Source organism: Triticum urartu, chromosome 5A, assembly GCF_056163025.1.
Source record: "Triticum urartu cultivar PI428250 chromosome 5A, HENAU_Tu73, whole genome shotgun sequence".
NCBI lineage: Eukaryota > Viridiplantae > Streptophyta > Magnoliopsida > Poales > Poaceae > Triticum > Triticum urartu.
This window is the reverse complement of record NC_141877.1, coordinates 56,073,628-56,083,026: the sequence shown is the minus strand read 5'-3', so window position 1 is coordinate 56,083,026 and position 9,399 is coordinate 56,073,628. Positions and strand designations below refer to the sequence as shown.

Here is a 9,399-nt window from a genome sequence, read left to right as displayed (position 1 = left end):
ATCACAAATAAGTTCTGACAGGTCCAAAAACCAACAAGAAAAGCAGGGTGGAAACCTGCAGTCAATACAAAGTCTAAGTGTTTATAGGGCTCTCTCAATAAATTTATTGGATTTTACAGCTATGTTGTTGTAGCAGCTCCCCTATAGACATGCTCTTATACTCTGTCTTACATATGTGTCCCACGTGTCACTGTCTCATCTCTCTCTCTCTATCTCGCGTGCACGGATGACACTAACGACGATGCAAGGTGGTGGCGCAAGGTGACGGTGGTGCAGCTGTCTAATGGCAAGGCAGCGGGACTCATAATGAACGCGAGGAGATGCAGCTCGCAGCGACCATAGAGGATGAGGCCGGCGTGAGGAAGAAGCTAACATTGTGAGTGCGTGACCCAGGAAGTTGCCTGCTACTGCCAGCCTGCTCGGAATTCCTGTTGGCACAAGAGAAAGCCAAGAGCTCTCAACTTGCAATGCCTCGCAAGCCCACAAAAGCAAGAGTGCAGGCCACTCTCCAAGAAGAGTTCATCGCTCTTCCCAAGAAGAAGGAACGACATTCACCAGGAGAGTGCATGTGCTCATTTCATTTGATCAATCTCTTATGGAGCAAGATAGGTATATCCACATTATTTATATTGCACAATCATGTATGTTTGATATTTTAATTCAATGCAAATATAACTGCAGAGTTCTGTAGAATATGTATATGTATACCTACCACTAGAAATAAGCTGTAGTTTCATTCAATGCCTTCGGAGCCATAAGGGCTTCTTCAATGCAAGACGCCTCTACACGCGCTTACGGAAATTAATAAAACAAATCATAAATATAAAAAACCATCCAAGCGGGTATTTGCTTCAACGTTGGGCGCAAACTTGTAGGCGCTAACAAAATTGCCCCGTGCAGCAGCGTTTCATCCCGCAAGACACAAGAGGCCCATGCGCCCAATTCTTCTTTTTCTTTTACGTCGACACTTCACCCGGCGCCAGGAACCCACCAGGAATCGATTGGCCTAACTGCCAATCGATCAGATATCCATCCTGCCGCCTCCCTATTAGCGCCCACGTTTTGGGCATGCCCTAATAATCTGCCTTGCAGTGCCATTGTGCGTTTGGTCACCTTTTTGGTACCTTTCAACCAGGATTATTTTCATCATCTTCAAATAAATCTGTGGCTGGAACATATCTCACATATGGTAAGCGATTGAGTATATACAATTGTGTATATGAGTAAATGTGTACGTAAGGTTGCGTGTGGAAAAATTCTTTTCTTCCCGTTATCGTATCAAAGTTCATAGAAACTTGTATTTTTAGCAAGAGAATACACTAGGTCTTGCAAAATAAACCAACCATATAGAGCCGACTAAATAAACCGAAAAATCACATGCTGGTTAGAATTAAGAGGGTATTTCTGATGAAGAACTCATGCAATTTTGACTCGTACACATTTTCAATCAATCGCATGAGTTACCACTGGTTCAAATCCAGTTGTTCATAAGTACCAACATGTTGATACAAATTTTGATGTCACTTAGGGACTTCACTCGATTGACAAACACACCTATGTACATCTAGATTACGTCAAATTGATGTAGAAAGAAGGAAATATGAGATGCGCACAAGCGGGGGATTGTAATGCCCTCCTGGACAAGGATTTAATCTAGGGTGTGAGCAAATACAAGATACAGGGAAATTGGTAGTGGGATTTCAGGGGAGGAGGAAGAAGACAGAGAAGGAGATATGGGGAAAAGTTTCTTTGTTCACTTTTTTCTTGCTATACTTTTTTTTTGAAAGAAAGGGGGTTGCCCCCTGCCCCATTTTATAGAATGAAGAAGACCGCAACCAGTCACAGGTAATACAAAGTTTGAACGACCCGATTACTACAAAGCATCTAACTCGTCGAAAATAACCTACAGCCAACATAGCAGTTTACGCCTAGAGGCATCGAAGCATCTTGTCCATACTGAATTATTACAGAGGTCCAACAGGAAAATAGGAAACGAGGAAGAATGGGTACAAATCAGATCTTCAGGGATGATCCACCATCTCCATCGCCCCGATTTCAGTTGGTCCCCCCCCCCCCCCCCCCCCCCCCCAGCCTCACTTCCATGCAATCCAGAGGAGTTCCCCATGTCGCTTGTCCAGCAGGAGGATGCATCGTTGTAGAAGCTTTGCTTGCCCATTGTCGCAGAGAACCTTTCATTGGTGTAAAAAGAAGCTTAGTTTTGCAAGAATGCATTTCACATTTTTCCACTTGCGCCCCTAAAAACAAAATTCATTCCTTAGTCTCCACAATCTCCACAAGGCAGCAGTTGTTATCAAATTCAAAACAGCTTTTTCTTTATGCTTGTGCCAAAAGGACATAATTTTTGCAAAGCAAGATATTCTATCAATATTAAACATATGTGCAATAAGGTTCCACACTTGCTGGGCCACCACACAATCAAACAACAAGTGTTGAACAGTTTCAAATTCCACACAAAATAAGCAGGACGGGTCTTCCACTTCCCTCCTCTTCGCAAGGTTATCTCTAGTAAGTATCTTATTGTGAATACGTAGCCACAAGAATATATGAATATTCTATGGACATAAGATTTTCCACATCTTAGGACTAACGTCAGGAACTACCCCACCAAAATTGATTTGTTTATAAAAGGATTTAACTGAAAAAAGCCCATTTGGTTCTAAACCCCAGATTGGGGTGTCCGCTTCATCTACTGAGGATGTTGTTTGACCATACAAACAAGTTGATCCCAGCGTTTCATACCAAAGTGATCAACACATCTCCTGAATGTTAGTTTCAGATCATGCCCGTCCCAAACTTGGGCTACAGTGTTGTCAGTCTGGTCATAGATACAAAATAAGTCCCAGAACTGCACCTTAAGGGAACAATTCCCTATCCACACATCATGCCAAAAACTAATGATTTTTCCATTTCCCAGTCTCCAGGTATAAAAAGTTTTTGCAGCTGCAAACGCCCAAGTAATGCTCTTCCAAAAGGTAGAGCCCCCTTCACTTTTAGCCCAGAGGAGATTTGAAGAATTAACACGATACTTATATAGCAGAAGCTTAGACCAATCTGAATCAGGGTTATTAAAAAATCTTTTCCCCCAAGAGGCTAATAAGGCCATATTATATTCTTTGATATTGGGAACCCCCAAACCTCCATACTCCTTCCTCCTAGTGATTAAACCCCAATTAGCTAGGTGGTACTTGTGTTGGTCTCCCAGATTCCCCCAAAAGAAATGAGCCATCTGGGAGTTAATTGCATTAATTGCCCACTTAGGAAATTTGATCACAGACATCAAGTAAGCAGTAATACTAATCACACAAGCACATAGTAGGATAATTTTTCCTTTAGAAGTGAGGTATCTCCCCAGCCAGCCAGAGATCCCTTTAATGATTCTATCAGTGATAGACTGAAGATCTTCTCTTTTTAATTTATCATAGTGCAGAGGCACTCTCAAGTACTTAATAGGAAAAGAACCTTTTCTACAACAAAAAATTTGAGCAAATTCATTAGCAACTGCATTATCTACATTTATAGTCATGAGATCACTTTTGTGGAAGTTGATTTTCATCCCAGACAAGTTTTCAAAACATGAATTTGCTTTTTGAACAGAATTTTCCAAGAAGAGTATGGTGTCATCTGCATATTGCAGACTAACCACACCTCCAGGGATCACATGGGGCAGAAGCCCAGAAATTAGATTTTGAGAAGTAGCTTTCTTGAGCATCTTAGTAAAAACATCAGCAACTAGATTAAACAACAGGGGGGAGTGTGGATCCCCTTGTTTGAGTCCTTTTCCTCCTACAAAGTAGGGACCTGTTGTGTCATTAATTATCACACTGAAAGTGCTATTAACAAGAGTGCTTTTAATCCAAGAAATCCATTTTGGACCAAAACCTCTCGAGTGAAGCATATCAAGCAGGAATTCCCAACTAACTCAGCCACAGGCCTTCTCATAATCTAATTTGAGAACTAAACCTTGCGACCTGATTTTTTAATCTCATGGATCACTTCATGGGCCATCACAGCACTCTCTAGGATGTATCTCCCTTTAATGAATGCAGTCTGATTAGAAGAAATCAACCTGCGCCCAACAGGGGAGACCCTATTGGTCATGGCTTTAGAGAAAATCTTAATCCCACAGTTGCTCAGACTAATAGGACGAAACTTCTTCATTTCCCTGACATCAACTTCTTTAGGAATGAGCACAATCAGGGCAAAGTTTAATCATTATAAATCTAGTTTTCCTGCTTCAAAGTCTCTAACCAGGACCATAAAGTCGTTTTTAATAACATCCCAAAAGGTTTGATAGAACAAGAAGGATAGTCCATCCGGGCCGGGGGCACCATGGGCATAAGACCCAAATACTGCCTCTTTAATCTCCTCTTCAGAATTTTTTTCTGCAAGAGGCCGTTCTCTTCCTAGGTAACTAACTCATCTTCCTCCCAAAAGGAAGGACCAAGACAGATATTATGTTTGTTTTCAAAACAAAACAAGTTTTTATAGTAAGTAGTAGCTACCCCCAGCATCTCCTGAGTGATGTAGACTGGTCCATTTTCTCCAATTAGCTCAGATAAATGGTTTTTCTGTGTCTATGGTTGGCCATCGCATGAAAATATGCATTATTTTTATCCCCACCCATAATTCTACGGTCTCTGGAGCGTTGCCACAAGGCAGTTTCCTCTTTGCTCCAAATCTGAGTGAGTTCTTTCCTAATTTATTCCATTCTAAGTGTATCTCTGTTATCAATTTGATTTCTCTCAGAAAACACATCAAGAAAGTCAAATTCAAGCAAAAACTCACTTTTCTTCTTCTTAATATCTGCCTCAATGTTAATACTCCACCCTCTAGCTTTTTTCCTAAATAGTTTACTTTTATTCCTCCAAATATCCATAGCTGTTTTTCCAGGAACCGAAGTGTTCCAGGTATCGATCACCATTTTTTTAAAGTCAGGGTGATCAAGCCACCATTTCTCAAAGCGAAAAATTCTCGTGGAGGTAACCCTCCGAGCTCCTGTGTCTAACAGTAATGGTGTATGATCACCCCCTACACGAGGGAGTGCAGAAACAGCCGACAAGGGGAAGTGGGCATCCCAGGAAATGGAAGCAAAAACCGTATCTATAGTTGCAAATATGGGACTGTCTTGATAATTACTCCAAGTATATTTTCTATTTGCAATATTAATCTCCATGAGACACCATTTGTTAATCCAGTCGTTAAAGAGGTCAGAAAAATAATTATTAATAACACCATTGTTCTTGTCAGCCGTAGACCTGACTAAGTTGAAATCCCCCCAAGTAAAACTGGGTAAGTAAGCCCATCCATGATATCATGTAGTTCAGCAAAGAAATCTAGCTTAAACTCATTATATGAGGTACCATATACAGCAACAAGATGCCACATGAAACCATCCGATTGGTTTTTCACAGTTGCAATAATGCAAAATTTCTTATTAATAAAACCAACTACTTCAAATAAATCACTTTTAAGATCCACAAGGATCCCACCAGCCATGTTCATAGCAGGAAGATAATGCCAGTCAAAAGTTATCCTACCAGAAATGCCATTAAGGATGTGAGCATCAATAATTTCTCTTTTAGTTTCAGAGAAACACATGAAGTCAACATGGTTATTACAAATGAAATCTCCTAGGCACTGAATTTTTCTAGGTTGTCCTAGACCGCGAATATTCCAAAAAGCCCCTATCATTTTATTTTAAATGGATGAGATAAGCCACAAGGCTTTTTCTTAGCATTCAAGAAAGGGCATTCTATATCTGAAACAATAGTGCCATCTGAATCAGTTTTTGGAATGTCCTCTTTCCCAGAAATAGGAGGGAGGTTATTTGTATCCAAAATATCTAGATTATCAAGGAGAACAATCTCCGGGTTTTCATCAGCAAATTGTAAACATCTAATTTTCTCTCTGTCAATCAGGTCCAGAATGATATTATTTTGTTCCTCCTCACTATTACCAATGCACAGATCAACTTTAGCAGTATGAGAAGCAAGTTCATTAGGGTCAAGGGTGGCAAACGATTTACCTTTAAAAGTGGCGGTATTTCCAAGTTCTTCTTCATCATGTATGCAGCAGCCTTGTCCATGATCTTTACATTTCCATGCTTTCTGGTCATAGGTTTGCCAGCCAGCACCGGGCCCCACATAGGTGAGTTTTTGATATTGAGTTTCTTCTTGACTACAGTGTCTGCCCTCTCCAACGATTCCAATAATGATCTTTTCACTGAATTCATTGCCAATGCTAGATCTTCTGGTAAGCATTCCGTCTCCATATTGATGTTTTCCTCTTCCACATCAGATTCCTCCATCTCAAACTTACTAAGCCGTTCTGAGCAGTAGTCCAAATGGACTGACAGAGCATTAGACTTTTCAAACCTTGAAGTTGGCTCAGTTTCACTTCCATCATCCTTCATTGGGGTCCAATCTTTGAGGACATCATTGATCTCTCCTTGCATTGCATCATTCATGTTAACCTGATGGACTTCCACTGCAGAAGCAGCCACGTGAGACATGTTTTTATTCAAGCTAGAAGACGTGGCTGTCTTGGTAGGGAAGTTGGCCTTATCCAGCTAATCAATCGCCTCATCATTGTCTTCTTCCATTCCCTCTTTGTCCTCAGCATCTTTCTTATTGTTTCCATCATTTCCCTCAAGATTATCCAGATCTGGATCATCATCCCCTCCATCAGCATCCTCACCATTTTGCTCGAACCCTTCCACTGTAAAGAGCAGCAGGTATAGTTTCTTTTTCATCTCCACCAATCTCTCAAAAGGAATCTTCCTGGGATCTCTGCAGGCAACTTTGACTCGAATAATTTCATAGAAGCTCTTGAAAATACCATTCCAGTCAACATCCACCAGAATCCCAAAACACGTTGTAATCTGGGCAAAAACTTTCCAGGCGCACCACTTAGGTGGAATTCCTTCAATCTATACACAGGTCTCAGTCAGTGCTCCAAACTCATCCAACATTCCTTCCCATTCACAGATTTTGACAAATACACCAGCAATTGGCAGTTCAAATGGAGGAAATTCAATTAGGTCATCCACATTTTTCCAAGGGGGAAATCTCAGCAGGAACTTCTTGTTCTCCAATTCTCTGATTTGCCATGGCCACTCTTTGTTCTTACAAAAGATCCCATTTAACTGAGTTAGTAGATCTGAGGCAGAAACCTCTCCCTTAACCACCTTGAGAACAACACAGTTCTTGTAATTCAACCAGCTAGATTCAGCCGCCATAGGAACTTCGATATGATAAAATCCCAGCCCTGAAGCAGCACTGCCAAAGTAAGTGGCAGCAGGTTGTGGTTTTGCCCAGGCAGCGCAATTGTTAACGTTGTGATTCCCATCACAGATAAAACATTTTTTGCCTCCACACAATTCCCCACATAATGCCCAGGCCAGCTGCAGTTGAAACATATCATATCCTTGTATTTGGGGTCGAGGATCTGTACCACTGGAGGGGGGGGGAGGAGGTGATGGGGTAGTAGCCGTCGGAGGGCAGTTGGGGCCTGGTTCCCCTGATTTGATTTGGTCGCCCCTTGAGGACCTGATTTCCCGATGTTGCCCAAGGAAGAGGCAGTGGATTTCCCATCCTGGGGATTGGGTTTCTTCCCCGGCGGTGGCCGGCAATTTCTCTGCGGCATCTGACCACGATTATCCATCCCTCTCCTCACAGCTTCAACAAACGATCTAGGGAATCCTGGTGCCTCAGTAGAGATTTTGAAAGTGATAGGGAAGGGGTCGAAAGGACCAACAGATGCAACCGGAAAGCAGTCTTGGACCGAGAAATTCTTGGAACGAAACAAATCTTTCTTAACCAAAAACAATTTGGGGACGGCGTAGCTAGGGTTTGGGGGAGCATGCCTATGCTTATGTAGGCGGCGGCTGCGAGTCGGGGAGGGGATAACCCAAAGCTGGCCATAGAAATTCGCCACCTCCTCTCCAAACCCGCTTACTGACTCAGGAAACGTATATTGAAAACTCGTTTTCCTCCCAACCACACATCCACGAATCAACGGAGATGGGGTGGGGTCAGTCCTTCAGCAGCGACTGGTTGGTTTGAACACAGTCCCGCCGTCCTCACAGAAGCGAGCTCGTCAGAATCCGCACAGGTCGCCGGAAACAAAGCACCATGAGTGTTTCTGGATGTTCCAGAGGTGTATGGAGAATTGCAAGGCCTAATCGAAGGGACAACCCTTCCATTTGTATCAGGTACAATCGTCCTACTAATTTCCCCACCCAAAACAATTTGTGAATCCCCAATCAAATGAACTTCAGATCGAGAACTCAGTAAGACACATGAACAGGATTTGGGTCGATTGTTTTGTACCTTTGTACAGGGTTTCTCCCGGCGGTCTCCCGACCATGGTGGAGGTTCCAAGGTGGATCCCCTGATCCTCCTGCGCCTTGGTTGCAGGGCGGGGCACCCTGCAAGGCCCATGTGCCGGGTTGCGGAAGCTTCACGGGACCCTGGGGAGGACGGCCCCCGGCGGCAGCGCTTCTGGAGGGATGCGGGAGATCTGCAACACCGGAGGAGGGTGGATGTTGAAGCTTGACGGTGAACTTGTCTTTAAACGCGCCCACCTCGCCGCCTGCCTCAGGTCCGATGATTCTGCCTCCTGAATCGCCCAGAAGATGAACTCGTAATCCATCCAGCGTCGTCGCCCGCAAAGCGAGCGCGCTCCTCGAACGTCGCATGTCGAAGGATCTCCATGAAGATGTCGGGCCACTTGGAGCGGTTCGAGAACCTCTCCCTCACGACCCGTGCATCTCCGCTAGCGCCTCCGACGATGACGCGTCGATCTCCGGGAGCGTCGCCATCGGTGGTGGAGGCTGGAGCGGCGCCGCCACCTGATGCATGGGTCACAGTCGTCGTGCCCTCGCCCCGCGTCACGCCCCTCCCACCATCTCGCTCGCCGGATCTATCCATGGTACGCAGGAAGTCGTGGCTCGATCTGAGATGTGGAGGGTGGGGATGGGGAGCGGGAGGGGATAAGGTCGCGGTGGTATTAATGGCGGCCGCGGTGCCATTAATGTCGGTAGGTGAGGAATCGCCTCCCCCTCGCTCCGCGTCGCACTCCGCGTCGCGCCCCATCCCATCACGGACGTGCTTTTCCTGCAAGTCAACTACGAGAAGCACAAGTCCATGTCTTTCTTGCTATACTGCTTACAACTCTTTGAGCTTATCCCCATCACACACACACGTCACACATTAGCTTAGCGCACACAACTCTCATGCCTCAAGGCACCACTCGTTATGTGGCTCGAGCAGATGACCCAGAATTTGTACGCATGCTACCGTGCAAGCACGTGGGAACTGTACATGTAGTCAGGCATATAATTGGCATCTTCTATTGATTTTGTTGGTTGTCAAATAT

The 9,399-nt window shown here is 44.1% G+C and overlaps 1 pseudogene; it reads right to left on the bottom strand.

Moving 5' to 3' along the window:
- Positions 1–2,109: 2,109 nt before the first annotated feature.
- On the bottom strand, positions 2,110–7,683 carry LOC147967997 (uncharacterized; annotated as a pseudogene).
- Positions 7,684–9,399: the final 1,716 nt, after the last annotated feature.